General features: G+C 33.1%; 1 pseudogene; it reads left to right on the top strand.

Moving 5' to 3' along the window:
* Window positions 1-5,588: 5,588 nt before the first annotated feature.
* Window positions 5,589-5,688, top strand: LOC138841264 (U6 spliceosomal RNA; annotated as a pseudogene).
* Window positions 5,689-21,724: the final 16,036 nt, after the last annotated feature.

Genomic DNA, 21,724 nt, shown 5'->3' with positions numbered 1-21,724 from the left:
ATTGGCTTGCCCTTTGTCCTTTGTCTCGCCATTTTGTTGTTCCTCTACTCTTCCCTAATTAAGGTAAATGTATACATAATACACAGGGTACCAAAATCAAATACAGCCGGAGACAAACCATAGGGGAAAAAACACAAAGAAAATAGAAATCACATAGTACATTAAAAACAACCGCAAAAAAAATCTCTGTTTCCATATCTTGGAGTTCATTTTGCTCAGCATCAGCTTCTATGTTCATATATACATATAAAGCCACTAGAAAATAATAGTTGCTTGGACACAACATGTTACTTTATTTGATGGTAAAGGTTGAATTAGGATTGGGGAAAACGTGATTCTGATAAAGGAATTTCAAAAGAGTTTAAAAATTATGACAGGTATATTTTAATTGTTCAAACTTTTTATCAACTTAGACTATTAAGAAAATTGCCTGGGAAAATAGACTTTCATGCAAAGAAAGCTATGGAGACATAGTTGAGAGGGAGCAATGTGGGTAAAGATAGCTCATTTTCACACTAAACAAACAAACTTCAGAAACCTTACTGTAAATCCTGTAGGTTCCCTTGAGAATTGTATTTATCCAGGAAATATACTCTCACTGTGTGAAATTCAAAGTTCTTAAAAAAAACTAAGACATCAAAATTTGTGAATTGACCTTTAATTACCAAAATTATTCTTTGAAAAAGATAATTTGGGTCAAAATATTTAGGGAGAAAGTGCCCTCCAAAATGAAAGAAGGTATTGTGTTCACACTTTTCTGTTTGTAACACTTTCCACAATGTCTTTGCACGTGAAGCACTGAAACACAGAAAAAAAAATCTGATTGGATACTCTAATGATTACACATTTCTAAGTAGCTCACAAAAAATAATACCCTTATTAACATGAGGTAGTGAAGACCTCTATTATTAAATCAGCCAAAAAGTTTGGGATCAGAAAAAAATTGAGAAAATTGAAAGGTTAAGTAAACAATGTTCTTATAAGCCCTATCTAAGTATATTGACTTCAGCAGTGAAGCGAGGCCAAATTTTTTTATATAGATTGTCTTAATATTTTTGCTGCCTAAAATGATTTTACAGAGCCTATTTGGCTCACTACAATGCAGAACAGATTAAATGAAGACAGGAAAATAAATTCTACGTCCAAATGAGGCAACGTAAAAGAGGGTTAAAAGAGAAATCATGAAGATATAGCGGGGCAGGGTGGGGAAGAGATCTTATAGTCTTTCAGCTTCACTGGACTTGTAGCCAAGAAGCTGTGCTTAATTGGAAATCGGGCAAGAGCTAAGAGTAGGATATAGAATTAGGACATAGAAGCATTGTCCTTTGTAACTGTCACCCAAGGTATGGGTGATTTAACTCTATTCTTTTCCATACATCCTGCTGAGCAAATGCAAGACCAAGAACAAAATAATTTATTGAAATAATTTTGCAAAGAATAATTTCACTGATCCTGATATGGTATCTAAGGTGAGTCTTAAGAGAGAACATAAAAGTGGAGTATACTTCGGTTTCCTGTAAGTATCTTGTTAGCAAAATATGCCTTTGAGGTTAGAAGTGATTGAATCAAAAAGTAGTGGAGTACTTATTTTTGAGGCACTTTAGACACAAGAAGACTTTCAAGGTAAAAGAAAAAAAGTATAGCTAAATATTTGTGATCACAGATTCTTAGAATGGTTTTTTGAGACAAAGTTTTACATTAGAGTTCATTAACATAGACGTTGGGTTTTCGTGGCAACCAAATGCAAGGGTGAAGTTTAATGGACTCTCTTGGACAAGTAAAAAGCATGGTAGAAAAAATGACAAATAATATTTAGTAAATTATTTTGGCTAATTACTTTGCCAGAAGAAAGAATGAAAGATATAATTCAAAATCACTTGACTGAAAAGTATGAAGAAAGAGTAGTGAAGAGAGAGGAGAGAAAACATACAGGACTCTTCTGTCTCCAGTGGGGTAATGGGTTCTTGATCTTGTTTCTTCCATTCTATCTTCACAAGCTTTAAGGTGTGAGTGAGAACTGGAGTATCAGTTGCAGACAAAGAGAACTCACAGAAGAAAATATTTGCAGCATATATAGGTGATTCATAACCTTAGACAATCTATTTAAATCTGTTCAAAATTCTCTGCTACCCCAAACTGCCCTCTTTGAACAGTTTTGTTTGCTTTTCCCAAGACTACCCTTCATTAACTATTTAAAATTTTGAGAGGCCATATTCATCCTCTCTAGAGATTGCTGTTTGGTTGTGATTTTTGTGTGTTTTTGTTTTTTGTTGTGTTTTTTAAATAAATTTCAAAAGGTTGTGCAAGTGTATTACAATAAATATGTCCATCTAATTGCCCAGTGCCCCTGGATCAGAGTGACTCCTTCTATCATTCTCAACCAACCCCTTCTCCAAGATTTATTTCAGATTTACCACTTCCTTTATCACATGTGTACATTGAGTATTTTATCTGTACTTGCCCCTTGTTCCATTTTACATTCATTCTATGTCTTTACTATTATTTCTCTCTGGTTTCAACTTCCTGATAGTCATTCTGTTAAACTGTTAATATTTTGAAAGGTTTATATACATTCCATGGAGTTTCAATCCTGCATATACTTGAACTGATGTCAGCTTATATTTCCATAATTCATTCATCTGCAATAACAATTTGCAAGACTGGAGACGTGAAGCACCAAGACATGATTTTATTCTCATCCATTTGGAAGATTAATCTTTAGTCAAGAAGGAAGTTTAAAAATGGCTTAGACAAAGGAGGAGGCTGCAAGAAATGTATGCATTATCCTGCCCATGTAATTGTAGCCCCTCTGTACAGTATGTTCTCAAATAAAATAAAATAAAATTAAAAAAAATGGCTTAGAGCCGGGCACTGGTGGCTCACGCCTGTAATCCTAGCTACTCAGGAGGCTGAGATCTGAGGATCACGGTTCAAAGCCAGCCCGGGCAGGAGAGACTGTGAGACTCCTATCTCAAATAAACCACCAGAAAACCGAAAGTGGCGCTGTAGCTCAAGTGGTAGAGCGCTCGCCTTGAGCTGAAGAGCTGAGGGACAGCGCCCAGGCCCAGAGTTCAAGCCCCACGACCGACAAAAAAAATGGCTTAGAATATATTCCTAACTAACAAATTTTATAAATGGCTTTGTAAAGAGTTTGTGATTATTTTATTTTACATGGGATAACATTTTCTACTACTTATCTGTTTGGGAAAAAGAAGAAGACTATGATTTACTACTATACAGGAATATGGTAGAAATAGAAGACAGATTTTATGTTTGTCACATCTCTTATGAGTTCCCATATTCATGACTTTAAGTCATATTTCTTACTATGTTAGACAGATAGGGAAAACATAAAACAACGTATGATAAGGCAACTATTTGTAACTTTTTAAAATATACCTTATTAAGTGATGAAACTTACTTTATTAACTAGTGTTTGTGGTGAATTATGGGGGTTGTTCTATTTGACACATTTCTGGAAGGCATCTACTGAACAACACAAATGGTGGGTGGTACTATTTCTACACTTTAATGAATGATTGAACCTGTTAGGCATTATTGCTGTGTAAATAAATCAACTCAATTGTAACTTGCACCCTAAACTTGAAAAATTTGTAATGTTGCTATCGTCTACTTGTCAAATATTATTTTGGTGAATGTGATTTTTAAAAGATTATTTGAAGAGGAATCTGTTTTCAGGAGATTAAATGTAGGTTATCATTGGTTTGAGAATGGTAACATTTTTATTCTACAGAACAAAGTTTTACTTTAGTACCAGTAATTTGAAACATTAACGAACTTCTCAATTAATGTTTTTGTGAATTATATTAGAGCTGTAAGTCAAGTTTGCCTAGCCTTGGTAGACCAATTGTGGATCTATCGTTCTAGGAACTATTTTTTGGACTACTTATGCTGGACTGAAATCTTTCAGTAATCATTAGAAGAGGGATATTAAAAATCATTTGTGACATTTGTGATCTTAGTCACTCATATGGGCTGATCATTTGTAAACTGAAAGTTTGAATTACTGTACTTTCTCTCAGATTTTGTGATCTCATCTTTCATTTTAAGTTGCACTGCATTTCACAATTGCTTACTGCTAATTCCAGTGTCATAAGGAATTGGGATGGATTGTCAATTACTTTCTTTTGGCATGTTTCATGAGCCTACGTGAGAAATCTTGCCCTTGTTATCTGATGAAACGGATAACTGGGACCTCTGATCCTAGGACCTGTGGGTCCTGTGGAAGAATACCTTTTAGATATCATAGCAGCAAAATTTGGGTATAATAAGTAGGAATGCTTCAGAAATATGGAGAAAAACATTTTGGAACCAGTGAGTTAAAACAATAAACAGAGCAGCAGAGTAAAATCCCTTATAGATTAGAGGAAAACAATTTTTTTTTACAATGTGAATTCAGAAGACCAAGAACACTTAGAACATATACCGAAGACATTGCATGGATACTTTTTATATTATAATGTACATTCTAAACCTTATTATTTATATTCCAATCTATTTATTGTAATAAATATCTATTTATTTGTCAAATTATCAATTAATTCTAGTAAGTTTTACTGTGTGAAATAAAATATCAGCATGTATAAATATAAAATATATAACTATATATAATATAAGAAAAAGGCACATGTTTTGCAATGTTCTACTGTGGTTAGGGTATCAAAGGCAACTGTTCCTTAAAGTATTATTCCATTATTTCTACCTCAGTGCTTGGTAGAGTTGGACATAAAGCTTTACCATTTGTAGATTTACAGCCTAGAGACAAGAGGAAACACTGTGATTAAAACATTACCAATTTAAGTCCTATTATAGAGGAGAAACATATAGACTTCTATTGTAACTATGAAAATATTTGGTGAAAGAAAGGCAGTAGTGTAAATTCCTGCCTGGTTGGATGGTAAACTGGCCAGGACATTAGGTAATCATGAATGTGAAAATGTTTTTCACCTTCTTGGCTTTAGCTACTTTTGAAATGTTAGGTATAAAAAACAATTATATTTTGATAAAATACCTTCTAGTCTAAATGATTCTGTCTTAACTGTTTATCTCTCTATGATCCCTTTTAACTAAGATTAGTTTTTTTCCAATAAGAAAATCTGTGCTGTCAGGGTAAGATATTCTGGTTGGTCTGTTGCTACATGGAAGAAGAATAAAGGGTCGGGTAGACATTTGTGCCAGTAACACCTCATTTCGGAATTTTTAAGCTGCAGAAGTTTAGAAGTAGCTCTTCAGCAAGGTTTACTTTGAATCCATTAGCACCACAAAGCTAACTCAGTTTATAAATAAGCACTTGAAAAGCAATCACTTTTGGACCTAGCTATAAAGGCTTCAAAGTATGATCAAATTTAAGATGAAAAAGATGTAAAATAGTCATTGACAAAAAAAATTGCAAATGTGAGCAATCGACCAAACAATAAAAATTTTTTCCAATATACACAGAATTTTAGAGAAGTAACATCAATAGCATTTTTAGGAACAATAAAGTTTCCAACTTACAAACAGTCAACCAAGGATATATGCCTGTATAAACATTGCATCATTAACTACTTAAATTTACAGGATACTACATGCTTCAGCAGCACATTTACCCAAATTACAACAATAGAGAGATTATCATGGCACTTGCACAAGGATGATATGAAAATTTGTGAAGTATTCCAAATTTTTCATTCTTCAGATGCAAGAAATGAAAAACAGTTAAAAAATATTGATTACAAAAATACAAGTCATTATGTTGAAAAATGAACTTTACAACTTTGGTGCGGGTGGAGAGCGGTAACAGCGAGGATTGGGGGGGGGCAGGGAAGGATTGGAATGGATGGGAAGGGTAAACAAAGAGGGGGGCTACAATGCTTGATAAGAAATGTACTTATAGCTAGCGCTGGTGGCTCACGCCTGTAATCCTAGCTACTCCGGAGGCTGAGATCTGAGGATCGCGGTTCAAAGCCAGCCCAGGCAGGAAAGACCGTGAGACTCCTATCTCCAATAAACCACCAGAAAAAACCGGAAGTGGCGCTGTAGCTCAAGTGGTAGAGCACTCGCCTTGAGCTGAAGAGCTGAGGGACAGCGCCCAGGCCCAGAGTTCAAGACCCACGACAGACAAAAAAAAAAAAAAAAAAAAAGAAATGTACTCATTACCTTGCCCATGTAAATATAACCTCTCTGTACAATATTTTCACAATAAAAAATTTAAAAATATAAATGTAACAATATATGTAATTCATTGAACTGAATATTAGTTTGACATCAGTGTATTAAATCCTCACCTTAGGCCTTTACATAGCATAATCTTTACAAAACTTTTGAAGTTAGATAATATTGTCATTTTATCCCAAAGAAATAAAATACTATAAGGACCTAGGAAAAAAAAGGAATCTTAAACTTTATCTATATGGAATGCTATCTGAAATAACACATTTATTAATGAAACTATATATAATAAGGCAATGTAAAATTCAAAGTATTATATCTAGGATAGAATGCAATAGATTACGGACATTATACAAACAAAATACAGATTATTTTGAAATATACTTTTTTCAGACAAGCACCAGAAATATTTTTTAGTTTCTGTACTACTCATTTGAACAGATCATTTAAAATGATTTCTGATTAAAAAAATCACAAACTCTGCAGAAATCATTATAGATGTATACAAACAACTCTTGAATACATTTTGACATCAAGGTCAGGCAATTCACTTGAAGAATACCTTGGAATCTATGAATTTTTAAAGTAAGATATTGCCATAGCTTTGTATTGTGAAAATATTTTGTACGGACACAAAGATGGATTGGCATTTTTGAAATTTAAGAAACTTAACCAAACCATTATGACTTAGGAGATCAATTTTTACAGCCTTCCACACCTTCAAAGAGGTAGTGATACATATTTATCCTTTTTCAATTATCAAATGTAGTTTCTTCCAAGTTCTTCAGACTGGTTTGATAAAATGCTTCAATAGAAGGAGATCCAGCATATCTTCACTATTTCTATTCCAAGCAGCAAGATGCAAGGGGGGCAAGAGGACTTTAGTTTGGGCATTGGTATCTGCATCATGATGAACTAAGAAAGAAGCCACTCGTATTATTCAACATAAAGCACTGTGCAGGGGTGTCCAGCCATTCACAGTAATTGCATGAATATCTGCCTTGAGACACCAACTTATTGAAAATGTCTAAGTGTCCACTGTAGGCTTCCCGATGAAGAGAGGTATACTCATCATCATCCCTAGTATTCACATGAGTGTCCTTTTTGGAAAGTAGTCTCTGCACTGTAGTAAGCCGATTATTTTCAGCAGGCCAAACAAAAATTTGCTTGAATTCTTCTTCAAGCAAATGATAGCATTTTTTTTTTTTTTGCAAATGATACCATTCCTCACTTTTTCATCTTGTTCCTTGTCTTCATCAGAATTGCCTAACCAGAGACATTGAGTACCATTGGGAATGGGGGCAAATGTATTCCCCAATAGTTCATGTTGGTTGAACTGGTCAGAAAAATCGAGTGAATTTTCTACATCTGTTATTTCACCATGATTTTTTTTTCTTTTTCCATTTTCACTATTCGAAATTATTCTAACTGGAGAGTAGGGAATTGATAGAGAGCAGGGGAAAAATTTTCCTCGATATTCAAAGGTACAGACTGAAAATGAGGACCAGTGAGTGGTGTCTTCATGTGCAGTTTATTCTAGGAATGAGAAAATATGAAATAATGCCTTCTATGTAAATGATTTGGGAAATGGCAGAGCAGAAAGTGAAATGATGCAACCAAAAATATAAAAGCAAAATAAATTAGGATAATTATTTAGCAGTCATATTATCTATGAGAACCATGAAAGGGAGAGAGGAAGAGAGAGACAGATGTGCAATGACCTAGCTAGCCACAAAATCCATGCCTCTGATCAATTTATAGAGCAAACAATTTTATTTTTTTTTATTTTTTTTATTTTTGTCGGTCGTGGGGCTTGAACTCCGGGCCTGGGCGCTGTCCCTCAGCTCTTCAGCTCAAAGAGAGCGCTCTACCACTTGAGCTACAGCGCCACTTCCGGTTTTCTGGTGGTTTATTGGAGATAGGAGTCTCATGGTCTCTCCTGCCCGGGCTGGCTTTGAACCACGATCCTCAGATCTCAGCCTCCTGAGTAGCTAGGATTACAGGCGTGAGCCACCAGCGCCCGGCTAACAATTTTATTTTTTAAAAGAGATGGAAATAGAATTTATGTATTTACTCGAAATTAATAAATACATTTTAATAGCCTACATAAAGAGACATAGCTTTGACCAAATTACAGACAAGAATCTAAATCTCTGATAATTCTAGTAACAGACCTGACTGAAATCAGTTGAATCACACTTTTCCTGTAGAGTGAAGAAATATGTCCAGGCAAGGAAAGCAGCTAGAGAAGGCAGGCCGATTGTATCTGGGACAAAACTTTGTGGAAAATGGTATCAAGTATTAATCCCTGAACTATTGCTTTAATCATTATATGTTCCAAGAAGAGAAGATGAGATTTAATTGATAGCAAAGGATTAGTAATACACTTTGACTTCTCATTAAGCACCTTCAATCATCAAAATCACATGAAGACAATAGACAGTCATACTTTTTTAGATGAAAACAAGTGTCTTTAAAAACAAGGTAATTAAGTATTCCTACAAAGGACTTCTATTTTACTACTGCATTATACAGTTTTTTTTTCTAATGTTAGGTAACAAATAATGGATCTATTAGAAAGCTCTTAAAGCTCATATGTTCAATAGTGAGTTCTCTTATATTATATCATGGTATTTTTGTTTATGGTTTTAAGAAGAATTTTACTAGCTTAAATTTCTGACAGGACAATATCATCACTGTACAACTCGCTTCTATACTCTAAGTTTTAAATTACTATCTTAGTAGGTGCATTAGATAGCTATAGAGGAAAAATTAGAAGCCACACTGGTGTCTCATGTGTTTATCCTAGCTAATCAGAAAGATGAAATCTGAGGATTGTGGTTTGAAACCAGACCAAGCAAAAAGAAAGTCCATTAGATTCTGATTTGAAAGTAACCAGCAAAAGCTAGAAATGGAGCTGCGGGACAAGCAGTAAAATTCTAGGCTTGATAAAACTAAAACAAAAAAAAAACAAGTTCTGGGACAGAGCCAGGCCCTGAGTTCAAGCCTAGTATTAGCACCAAACAAATGAATGAATGAATTAATTAAAATAAATTAACTGGTCACATGTGGTGAAGCAAGTAAAATGTAACACCCATGGTGAATAGATTGTGTATTATTTTGTAATAAGGCAAATTAACGTTTGTCCTAATCACTCATATTTTATTTGTACTTTTTTTGTACTAAACCCTGAATTTAGCGTGCAAGTATATGTGTGTACATGTGCCCACATGTGTGTATGTGTATATGTGTGTGTGTGCTGTTGCAATGTTGCTTGCCAATGTGGACAAGGTGAGGCTGAGAAGAGCTAACTGTGTTGAAATGTTTTTATTTATCAGTGTTCTTTCATGTCATTTCTGTGGAGCCACCCTTCTGTACATTTTATTTGTCAAATAATAACATCATCATAATCAAAGCATATGCAATAGTAAGTTAGATAAAAGAGACCACTTTCAGCTCTTATTGTATGTTAGGTAAGAAGATACAGATAAAATTAGGCAGTAAGTTATTGCTGTAAGATGACTGTTAGTACAAAATATGTATTTAACCTCTTAAATTGATTATACTTTTAAGATATACTCATGGAGTGAGTTTGACTGACTTAACCAAACAGGTATTACTGTCTGGTTTTTCCTGTGAAACACAAGGTGGATAAACTCTTTCCGGATTTCTGTTGAAAATAACTTCCTTTGTAACATCATATCTATTCTCACTATGATAATCAACCATGTATTAATTAGGTTTGAATATCCCATCATATTGACTGAAAATCAGTATTGTGGATATGCTTGTTAGATATACCTTTCAAAAACAAACAAAAAGCATGTGTCACCTCCAGATTGTGGATGCATTTGAAGTTGTTTTGTACATGCAATGGGATCTTCACTAATGATTAATTTCTGGGAGTAACTATCACAACTTTAACAAATAAGGCTTTTCGAATATCTTTTCCAATATAAATAACAACCCAGAGCGGGTCTTGCAATTTCTGAAAAGCTTTTGGATATTTTACTATTATTTCAGTTCATTGACTATAGAGCTATAGACATATCTGAAATAAATATTGTTAAGTTCTGAAGATGTAAGTGAGTATATAGGCTTTTTATGCATCATTTTATGAAAACCCAGTTTTTATGAAAGTAAATGAAATAGAATAAAAGGATATAAGTGTATTTGTTATGCTAATTATTAGTATAACTTTGCTTTCTAGTAACTGTCTTTTGAATGTAGATGATGCAGTTAAATTATTTCCTTTGTGGCTCTGTACATCAGTTAATTTTCTAATCTTGATAATTATAAGAGCGAATTTGTAGAAAAAATAAAGGCATTTGAAAATGATTAGGATTAATCTTGTGTTTTGTGTCCTACTCCCAAGAAAATGAGTTATTTTCAAGTGTTAATATTTTATGACTGAATCTTCAGTATCACAAGAAATTTTGAAAAAACATGTGTAGTAGTATTGATGTCTTTTTAAACCAATTGTATTCACAATTTGGAGAGTCTTTAATTCATGCTTAGGTTTTGGTGTCTATGATTTTTAACCTCTTGTTCCTAACATTAATAATAGGTAAGACTGCATTTTTGGGTATATGAAAGGTAAAATATTTATCTGGGGTCAAAGGTGATTTTTATATCAGTCTTGCTTTAATAGCATTTTAAAGTAATACATTTCTCTCAAAATGTGGGGTACAAAAAGCAATCAAAATACATGTAATGGTAAACAATATATGTGAGCTACAATGTGGAAATGATTGGTCTATAAGACCTGCAGTCTGTTTCCATCAGGAATTGGGGAGATTATTCTTTCAGTATGACTGTGTTAAACAGAGATGAGGGTCCCCAGGCAATGCAATGTTGTCATGGGATAGAATATGATTTCTACAATTTTGAGCTAGAAATCAAGAATGTTTTAGTTTAGCAGTTCCTTTCACCAGGGAGGTATAAATTGATTATGAACTTGGAGTTTTCGTATTACAGTTACTTATTTCTTTCTTTTCTTTTTTTTTTTTTTTTTTTGGTTGGTGTGGTGCTTGAACTGTGGGCTTGGGTATTGTTCCTGCGCTCTTCCGCTCAAGTCGAGCACTGTAATACTTGAACTACAGTGCCACTTCTGGTTTACTAGATGTTTATTATAGATAAGAATCTCTCAGACTTTCCTGCCTGGGCTAGCTTTGAACCGCGTTCCTCACATCTCAGCCTCTTGAGTAGCTAGGGTTACAGGTGGAGCCACCAGTATCCCGCTTAGTTTTGTATTTTCTAACAAAGATAAAGTGAAACATTATTAGAGTGTGGACAATAATTCTGGGAAAATTTCCTAGAATTAGTGGACTAAGTGCTGGTATTTTAGTCATAAATTAGAATGAAGTTATTTGATAAGGTGGGAATGGGTAGCAGGCTAAGATTTACTATTTGTGCAATGTTGTACTAGTAATTCCAACTATGAAGACTTCAATATAATCATCTGAGAATTAGAAATGGAAGTAGTTCTACTTTATGGGATTATTGTGAGGATTAAATTAGATACCATAGGTAAAGTACTTGAAAAAACAATCAGCATTTGATCCTTTTTACCTGTTATTTTATCATGTGATGAATTCTAACATTTTTACTGTGATTTTTATATTGTGTCTCTTTAGGATATGTGATGTATTGACATTCATTTTGTTGGTCACTTTTCTGTCATTTTGAGGAAAATAACTGGAAAGAAAATTTCTGATGAGGAAATTATTATTTTGACTCATGGTTTAAGAGGACATATTTTAAGATTCAAATGTCTCCATTGTTTTTTTTTGGGGGGGAGGGGGGTCTGGTAGTGGGGCCTGAACTCTTCAGCTCAAGGTTAGCTCTCTACCACTTGAACCACAGCGCCACTTCCGGGTTTTCACTTTTTGCTTAAGTGGTGCTGAGGAATCGAACCCAGGTCCTAAGGCATGTAAGACAAGCTCTCTACCACTGAGCCACCTTCCCAGCCCCGTCTCCATTGTTTTTAATTATATTTTTAGTAAATAGTTGTATGAAGGAATTTCCATTCAACAAATCAATTTATAAGTACAATGGATCTTTACCTAACTTTCCCACACCCTTCCAAACCTCACCCCACTTTCATTTCTTCTAGTTTCTTCATTGAATATTATACCTTCCTTCTATTCGTCCATAACTCTCTTTATTCCTTCCCTTTGACTTCTGCTCATATCTTCCAAATGATAGTTTCTTGGTATTCATTTTGTTAGAATAAAAGTTCAATTTTATAAGAAATTACGCCTTTTAAATACTCTTCTGCAAACAGCATGCTTTGGTTAATACTGTTGTGTAAACTTGCATAAAGTCCTATGTTCCAAATACGAGACAGAACATGGGTCCTTTGTGTGTCTGGCTCTGACTTAGTTTACTTAACATATTTTTAGATCTAACTATTTCTTTGCAAATTAGGTAACAGTCTTCATAATGGATTGGTGCAATCCAATTGTGTATATGTACCCCACTTTCTCCAACCATCCCTCAACCACAAGGCATCTGAGCTATTTTCATAACTTGGCTAAGGTAAATAGTGCAGCAGTGAACATGGTTGTGAAAGTGATTTTACTGTATTTTTGGAAGAATTCGTCACTATTTTTCTGGGTGCAATCCTCTAGCCAATTTTCCAGAATAAGCACATCCCTCCTTTCATCTCCATCACAACGTTTTGCAAGTCCTCAAAAACACACTACCCCTATACGTCTCAATAAGCTAAAACCACACTGTACCCATATTTTTTCAATATATTTTTTTCATGATTGTACACATAATTTAGTGAGAACCTTCTATGTACTTTTCTAATGTGGGAATGAGGGACATGACCATAGAGTAAAAGTAAGAAAAATTCAATTTAATTACCTATTATAATATTTAAAAAACATTTTCAGCTCTAACTCATAACCTCATTTACTATTATTTTAATCTTTATTTGATTACTTCATCAATCCCCTAAATTCTAACAGGTGTGTTAAATACAAAAGCAAAAATTGTGGTTTGATTTTGACACTCATGTGTGAGGATGCACAATATGGGCAAATAGATAGATTGGAATTAATACCCATTATCCATTTTGGTAAATTTAGATGGTTTTTCCAAACTGATTCTTGCAATTCATATTCCATTCAACAATAAGAAACATATGACAATTCCCTTTGTTTTCCTCTTTAATAACTTTTGTTTCCATTTTTTTACAACAAATGTTGATTGTTCGTAAATCTACTGTACATACAAAGATACCTTAAAATACTTCTATTTGTATGCATTGATATATACATACATACATCTATTACACAGGTTGTAATGATAATTGATAAGTTCTGTAACTGCATGATTTAATAAATTATTTAAAAAATATATAACTTAGGCCTGGAATCCTGGTTACTCAGGAGGATGAGATCTGACGATCATGGTTTGAAGCCATTTTGGGCAAGAAATTCCATGAGCCTCCTATCTCCAAACAACGAACAGAAAATCAAATTGTAACTGTGGCTCAAAGTAGTAGAGTGGTAGCCTTGAGAGAAAAAGCTCAGGGACATCACAAAGGCTCTTAGTTCAAGAACTACAATCTAGCCAAAAAATCTAATTTACACCTGTGTAAGTAGAATATTTGCATCACCCAAATGCACATCCATGCTCATTTGCAAGATAACTCTGTTATGTCTGGAGTACCACACAGCATTATAGCTTAAGTAGAAAGGATCACAAGATGGGTTCACTCTATCTCTCTCATGGCTTTTTCCTCCACTGAAATACTCAAATCTTAAATCATTCCAATTATTTAAAGTCATAGCTTTTTTCTTCAATACCCATAATAGAGTTTGCATTGAGTGTCTTATGTCTCTTAAATGGGTGTTCTTACCACTTTGTCATAGCCTTAGCCCTAAATTATCCTGATTAATTTTCAGATAGAATATAGCTTCCTCCTTGTGTATGACCTTGGGCTCAGTCCACTTTATGTTATTCTTCCTGGAATTTAGAATATCAGGTGCATGGCATTGTGTACAGATCTTTCTGTCCAGTCTGGGCTTTAACCATCGTCTTCACAACAGTAGACTCCCATGTAGTCAGGATTCTCAAAAGCTTATCATAGCTGATTTTTTAAAAAAAATCTTTGCATTTCCTGCAGGTTTTTAAGTACTGAATTAATTTGTGTTTTCTGGGTTGTTTTGTTTCATTTGAATGTATGTGTTGAGTTGTTCCAAACTTTCCTTTTGTTTCTTTCACTCACGTTCTTACCTAAGTGCTGAGAAACCAATTCTACTTGCTCAAGATAGTCGAGGTGAACATTATTTATTCCAAAGCAATTTCAGTAATATTTAAACACCTTCATACCTATGAATATTATACGAATGCTGAGTGCTAAGAAGGGCCTTTTTATTTTCACAGCAGTCTTTGGCATACGCAGACAGGTCATGAAATATATGAAGATAATAAAACTACAGATGATTGCCAGGAGGACAAAAAATTATTATTAATTGTTTGACAGAGGCTTCCGTTCTCGTGAAAGAAATACGCTGTTTGATGCAGGATTTCACAAAATCATTTAGCTAGGAAGAACCTAAACAATCATATAATACTAGAGAGTTGAGGGAGATGAATTGCTCTCCTGAATAATTTACTTTTGGGTCAAATAAAAGCAGGCTTGCAAAAAGAGAATAGACATTAGAGAAACATGATCAGTTGCATGTGAATAGCTGCTTAGCTGATTTTGTTAATTTGTGAGATAATACATGGTAATAGGTTACAACAAGGTAAAAAATAAAGAATGTTGCATTGGTGTGTTTGTTTGTTCATGCGCACGTGTGTATGCACACGCACATATGCAGGTGCTCATGCATGTATTCATCATTCCTGAAGTTTGATAGTGCCTGGGCACTATCTCTAATCTTCTGTGCCCAAGGATAGTGGTCTACCACTCGTGCCACTGCTCCACTTCTGATTTTGTGGAGATAATCACATTTATTTTCACGATTGGACTGGCTTTGAACAGTGTTCTTCAGATCTCAGCCACCTGAGTAGCTAGCTAAGCTGATTCAGCCTCTGAGTAGCTAGTTAAAATTTTGACTGTCCTTTGTGCTTCACTGCTCTTTTGTTCTTTTCCTGAGGAAATCACATGCCTACTCATATATATGTTTAGTTGCTTTAAAAATACTGTTACTGCTTTGCACCAGGGGCTCCCATCTCTACTCTTAACTAATTAGGAGGCTTGAGAACAGAACCCAAGCCAAAAGTTTGGTGGACTTCTTTCTAAATCTATAGCTGGGTGCACTGGATCATTTCCACCATCCTGCAGACCAGCCAAGATATGCAGCTAGACAAATTGGTGTGCAACTCAGGTGCATGTTCTTGTGGAAAGGCCACCACTATTCTAAAATTAACCACTGATATGACGCCAGCCTAGCAAGAACAATACTCCATTTGAAATCCCCACAATTACCCACAACCAAAATAGGTAAGTACATTAACAGCCCAAAACTTAGTACAATCTGTTCTTTGGTTTAATATCATCTTTATCTGATTATCATATGATGTGACAGAATAGTTTCTTCATTATCTTAAGATATATTTTAAAAGACCTAGAAAATTCTTTCTCAGTTATTAACTGCAAACGAATGGCAATTCATCTCATTTCTTACATATTTGACTACCACTATAAATTCATCTTATGATTTTTATAAATAGTAATATATTCTGATTTATTATTTTACTTTGTAACATTTATAAACTTTTTGCTTCTCTGCTGAAATTTAAGTATTTAAATAGCATCATCAAAATATAGTCCTTGGGTACTTAGGGGAGTTTTTTACAAAGATTTTAATCAATGGCTTCTAAGAATTCTTAATTGGTATATTATTTAATTTTTAATTTCAATTTAATTTTATTGTAAAGGTAATGTACAAAGGGGTTACAGTTACATAAGTTAGGTAATGAGTACATTTTTTTAATGGAAAGAACATTGTTACCCCCTCCATCGATTTTCTTGTACATTCAAAAAAAGAAATACTGATGCATTAGCTATTGCTCTTGATCTTTTGCTTTCTTTGTTCATGCATTTTTTATTATAAAATTGATATACAGAGGGTTTATAGTTACTTAAGTCAACTAAAGAATGCACTTCATTTTATTTTCTAAATTTCAAATTTTGAACTTAATTATTTTCTTTATTTTCTTTAGAGTAATTCTTTTTTCAGAGGCATAGGATTAGTTAATTTAATTTTGCATGAGTTTTACAAATGTAAATTATTTAGACACATATATTTTGCTTTTAAAATGTTTAACATAAATATTTAACAATTATTTTCTTAATTTTTATATGGTTGGTGAATTTAAATAAATTTAATTTCTTATAGTTCTAAAAGTATTTGTCCTTACTGTGTTTTCAAGAAACACAAACGTTATTAAGAATGCTTCATTACCTGGTCACATTTTGGAAATATTTGTACTTGAATTAAAAAAATGTTTGAACAGGGCATGGTGATTTGTGGCTTTCTTTTTCTAGCTATGGTGGGAAGTATAAGTACGGTTTGTGATTCAAGAAAGGCTTTGAAATGATGAAACCTTATTATAAAAGTATCCAGAGTGAAATGATTAGAAATATAACCATCTCTAGCCAGATACAGAGCACCTGGTTATCATATTCTAAATCTTGAGTTAAAATACTAGTAACATCAATCTTTTCTAAAAATAAAAGTATACATGTTTCAAAATGTTTATTATTTAAAACTTATTTGCAAAGGTTCTTATTTCTTCTATTTCTTAATTTTCATTTCAGTTAATTTATAAGAATCCAAGTATATTGTGACTATTTTATTTCTACTAAACTTTTAAATAGTATGAGCAATAATATGATTTCATATTAACATATTTTTACTATTTGTGATAATTGCCTCTGCTTAGTATGATGATATCAATATTCCAAATGTGTGTATGTTGTATGTGTGTGTCTGTGTTAATGTGGGTTTTTTGTGTGTGTGCTTTGTGTGTAATTTGTAATGCTTGGGCATTCACACCATTGCTTCACACATGCTAGGCCAATGTTTTACCACTGAGCAATAAATAGAGTTTTAAGTTATAACTTTTAAATTTTCATTTCCTATGACTTCAAAATCACATATGATAAAATGTGATCCATCTTCTATCCACGTTAGCAATTTTATTGTTATTTTATTGTTATTTACAATAGTTCTACTGCCTTTCCAGTTCCAAACTCTTGTGTTTGTTATTGATAAAGGTTTTACTTTGCTTCTTTTCCCTCTTCATTCTTTTTCCCTTTAGAGTTTACCTATTCTTTCTTTTGTTTCTTTGGAAATTAATTATCATCTTCCTATTAAAATATTTTTACATTGTAACAGGTTTCTACAATGCTTTATTTTCTACTTTATTTTCTATTTTTCCCATGTTCTCTGACTCTCAGTCAAACCTATTAGGTGGATTAAAATGAAACTTGATTCAGGACAACTTATATTCTTCTTTCTCTTCTCTGAAGTGTTTCTGTTTTTGAAACACAGTACCAATGACATACAGCTCCTATGTGGTCCATCATTCTATCACCTCTCACTCTCCTCTGCTGTGCAGTGTTATCCAAATTTTAACTCATTCCTAAATTAATTTTAGAAAACAAATATAGTCTTAGAGCAAACTAGCCTTGGAATGGAATTCTTGTTTTGAAATTACAAAAGAATTGATAATCCTTTGCATTGGAAATCATTTAAAAATGTTTATCACTTATTATAATTCATATAGCAACCAAGAATAATTTTATATAATCATTACAATAAAGTCCAGTCCCTATACTTTACCCAACTATCATTATTCTTAATTCCTAATCATCACCTAAATATCTTAAACAATCTAGTCATGTCTTTAACATAGACATAAATGTTCTATACTTTTACTTAACATTTTCCAGGGGCATGTATTCATGTTTCTAAGAAATGTTCACAGCAGTTAAAATTTGCTTTTGTGAAATTAATGTGATACATTTTGTTGTTGTTGTTGTTGTTTGCAAGACTTTGGCATTGTTCCAAAGGCTTTTTATGCTCAAGGCCAGCACTCCACAACTTGAAGCACAGAGCTAATTCCTATTTTTAGTGATTAATTGGAGATAAGACTCTAACAAGTACTTTTCTCTCTGGGCTAGTTTCGAACACAATTCTACGATCTCAGCACCCAGAATAGCTCGAATTATAAGAGTGAGTCACTGGCACTTTGTTTGATGTATTTTTTAAAATTTTAATTATGTTTTAAGACGTATTTTTCACTATAATGTACATCGTTCTACACATAAATTTAGATATATGTACATATTTCTGATGACAAATAATCTCTAAAATGTTTATCATTCTGCACATAACATATATATATATATGTATGTGTATATATATATATATATATATATATATATATATATATATATATATATATAGGTATATGTATTTCTGAAGACAGTATCCCTCTAAAATTTTTATGCTATTTTGACCTTTTTCATTTCAAAGATATACAGTCTTTATCTAAAAGTTCCCGAGAATAAAATAACTAATACTTGATTTAAACGTAGAGTTTATTACTTTAAAGGAAATTTTAGATATACACATGATATTGTAGCAACATTTACAATATATCACTTGAAAAAAGTTTTGTTCTACCTCTTAAATATTTGTGTGTAGTGACGGAGAGAGAGGAACTTAATTCATACTGGTTAGGAATTTGCAATGCTTCAAAAATCTGTTCCATAAATTGTTGTAAGCACACAGTCAAGCTACTTTATATGGTTTAGATTTTTGTTTCTTTATTTGTTCAAAATGTTAATATGGATGCATGCACAGTGGTAACATTAAAATTATTAATCCAAAGACAAATAATAGCAAAGTCATAGACACATATCAGACTTTCAATAATTAGCACATATGATGCTAATAATAATTTTGAGGATGATTACCACAGTGTAGCCTGATGATGACTTATTTTTATTTCTGCATGAAAAAATTTGTGATTTTTAAACCAACAAATTGAATTTGATTCTTTCCTTATTTGTAAGGTAAGGTGGGAAATGTAAGGACTCTTCACTTTTCTTTTTTCTTGCTCTAGAAGTCAACAAATATATTCTTCAATATTTCTGGTAGATTATATCCATTTACAGATGATAAATGTAATGCCAACAGTCAATGTAGTGAGTAAATAATGATACTAGAATTTGTGTCTGAGACCTTCACTCTGTGTGCTTACTTGGTGCAGTAATTTGGTGATGGAGAGGATCAATATGAAAAGTCTATGGGGAAAAAGCATACTATGTAAGCAGTTGTTTTAGGACTAGGTGACCAATGATGAGTATTTGAAACAGCCCGGTTTCAGGGGCATAAAAAGGAGTACAAAGAAATTATATTAGTGACAGAAACAGAAAATCTTGATCATTCATCTTCTCTAATGGACGGAAGTAGGAGGGTAAGCAGAAATCTAAAGTGCTTCCACGTCTCTGGCTGGAACCAGGTTAGTAATATTCTTGGTGATAAGGACTACAGGTGGAAATGATGGATTTAGAGGAAAAAACTCTCTGATAGTTCTAAAATTTATGTTAAACAGATGCATAGATAAGTCTTTTTAGCCATCATTAAAATATCCACGACCATTAATATGAAAAAGAATAATAAATTCGGGGACATTATTAAAAGGAAGAGTAAAAGGAAAGTTCTGACACAAATTTGAGCAATGTGACCATCATAGTGGTCAAAAATAGAAGAAAAGATAAATTAGGCAACAAGAAAGTAAAAAAACAGATTTACAGAAATAAAGGAGGGAACGAATTGTCAGGAAGATATTGAAGGAATTATGCTATTTGGATTTGAAAACTAAAAGTACATAGACAAGTTCAATAAGAACATTGTTTTGGTGAAAGTCAGATTGATAAAATTTTTAGATATGAATGTGAAGCCATAAAATTCTGGATCCATGAATTCAACAGATCCTGTTGATTTTAAATGTTGGGACCAAATGTTTTTATCCTGACCTTAGAAGAATTATGCAGATATAACTGTCATGATCTTTACTTAGAGGAATTCTGTGAATATTTTTGAAGAGTTTGTTTAGCCAGGTGATTTGTAGATTGAACTGCAGCACAGATAAGACTAATTTGTCTACAGTTCCAATGAGTGACCCATGTATCCACATCAGTTTGGGATTTTATTGAAATATCTTTAGATATGTTTGGATATTTTATCAGCCTATTCATTATAAATGTATGACAAGTAACACTGATGTTACTGATGTTACTGAACAGTCCTCAAATTGATTCTTCTTTAGAATAGAAAATGCCTGATTGACACATCATAACTGTCATATACTCTATTTAAATCTAGTTTTTGTTAGGGATATCTCCATGTTGAAATAACCCTGTCAATCAACATGCCACAAATTCTTCTGTGTAGGAAGTACTCTTATAAACTTTAAACGTTTATTGAATGGAAGAGTTCAGACATTACCCTCACCACTAGGATTAAATGCCTAAAAAGATAAGACAATTTGCTTTAATGTCTTTCTTTCATTTTTTCATTCATATTTGCAAGTAGGGAAGGATTCTGATGTAACAATAATACAATTGTGACTTGTATTAATACAACATCTAGGATCTAGTGTTAATTCGGATACTTACTAATAAGCTCCAAGTTTTGTGGATATTTATATTTCTCCTGGGTAAACTAATGAACTCCAAGAAAATGTCTCTAAATAGCTTCAATTCTAATATCACTGTTTGTCTCAAAATGCTTTAAATTCTACACCCTCTAATGTGGGCATACGGTTATAATGTGGAACTTTTCTCCTCAGAGAGCGAGTACTACCCTATTGCTTAACATGGACAAAGTACCTTCTTACATAGACTGGGCATATACAAACAAGAAGTGGTAGTTGAATAATATTCTTAGCAGTTTTTACAGATAAAATGGAAATAGAGCAACTATGAACTCAAAAGGAATGTGCAAAAAGACAAATGCACAATTAGAATGTGCCAAGGAAATGCTGAAGTATAATTTCAAATAATCTGCTCAAGTGTGAGGGTGTGTTCAAAGCACAACTTCAGAAAATTTAGTTGGATATCTTGGGAGAAAAACTGTTTTAAACTATTCTGTGATAATTGTACAAGTAGAAGCCCCTTAGTCTACCTCTAATCAACCACAACATCATTAACTTAGATACTATTTTCCAAGTGCAAAGTGAGAAAAAGAGGGTTCATCACAGTTAGTGTTCAGGTTGAAATAATGGCAATCACATAATTTTTCTTATGTATTCATTTATTTTGGAGCATTAAAGTAGGAAAAAGCCAAGTAAACATTTTGCTTGTACCTAAATTAAGTGCAATGTATTATGTTGGTCTCTTTTTAACTTGGAAGTTATAGATTGTTTCTTTTATACTCTAATTTGGGACAATGATCTGCTGTCAGTTATTTTCTACTCTTCCGCTTCTTTTGCCCTTGCACTTACATAATTATTATTTAAAGAGACATACCTGAGCTTGCATTTCTAAATTCTTCAAAATTATCTCAACTAC

The sequence above is a fragment of the Dipodomys merriami genome, unplaced genomic scaffold (genome assembly GCF_024711535.1).
Source record: "Dipodomys merriami isolate MVZ:Mamm:240054 unplaced genomic scaffold, mDipMer1.0.p SCAF_310, whole genome shotgun sequence".
Lineage (NCBI taxonomy): Eukaryota > Metazoa > Chordata > Mammalia > Rodentia > Heteromyidae > Dipodomys > Dipodomys merriami.
The sequence above is the reverse complement of the archived record's forward strand: the minus strand, read 5'-3'. Positions and strand labels throughout refer to the sequence as shown.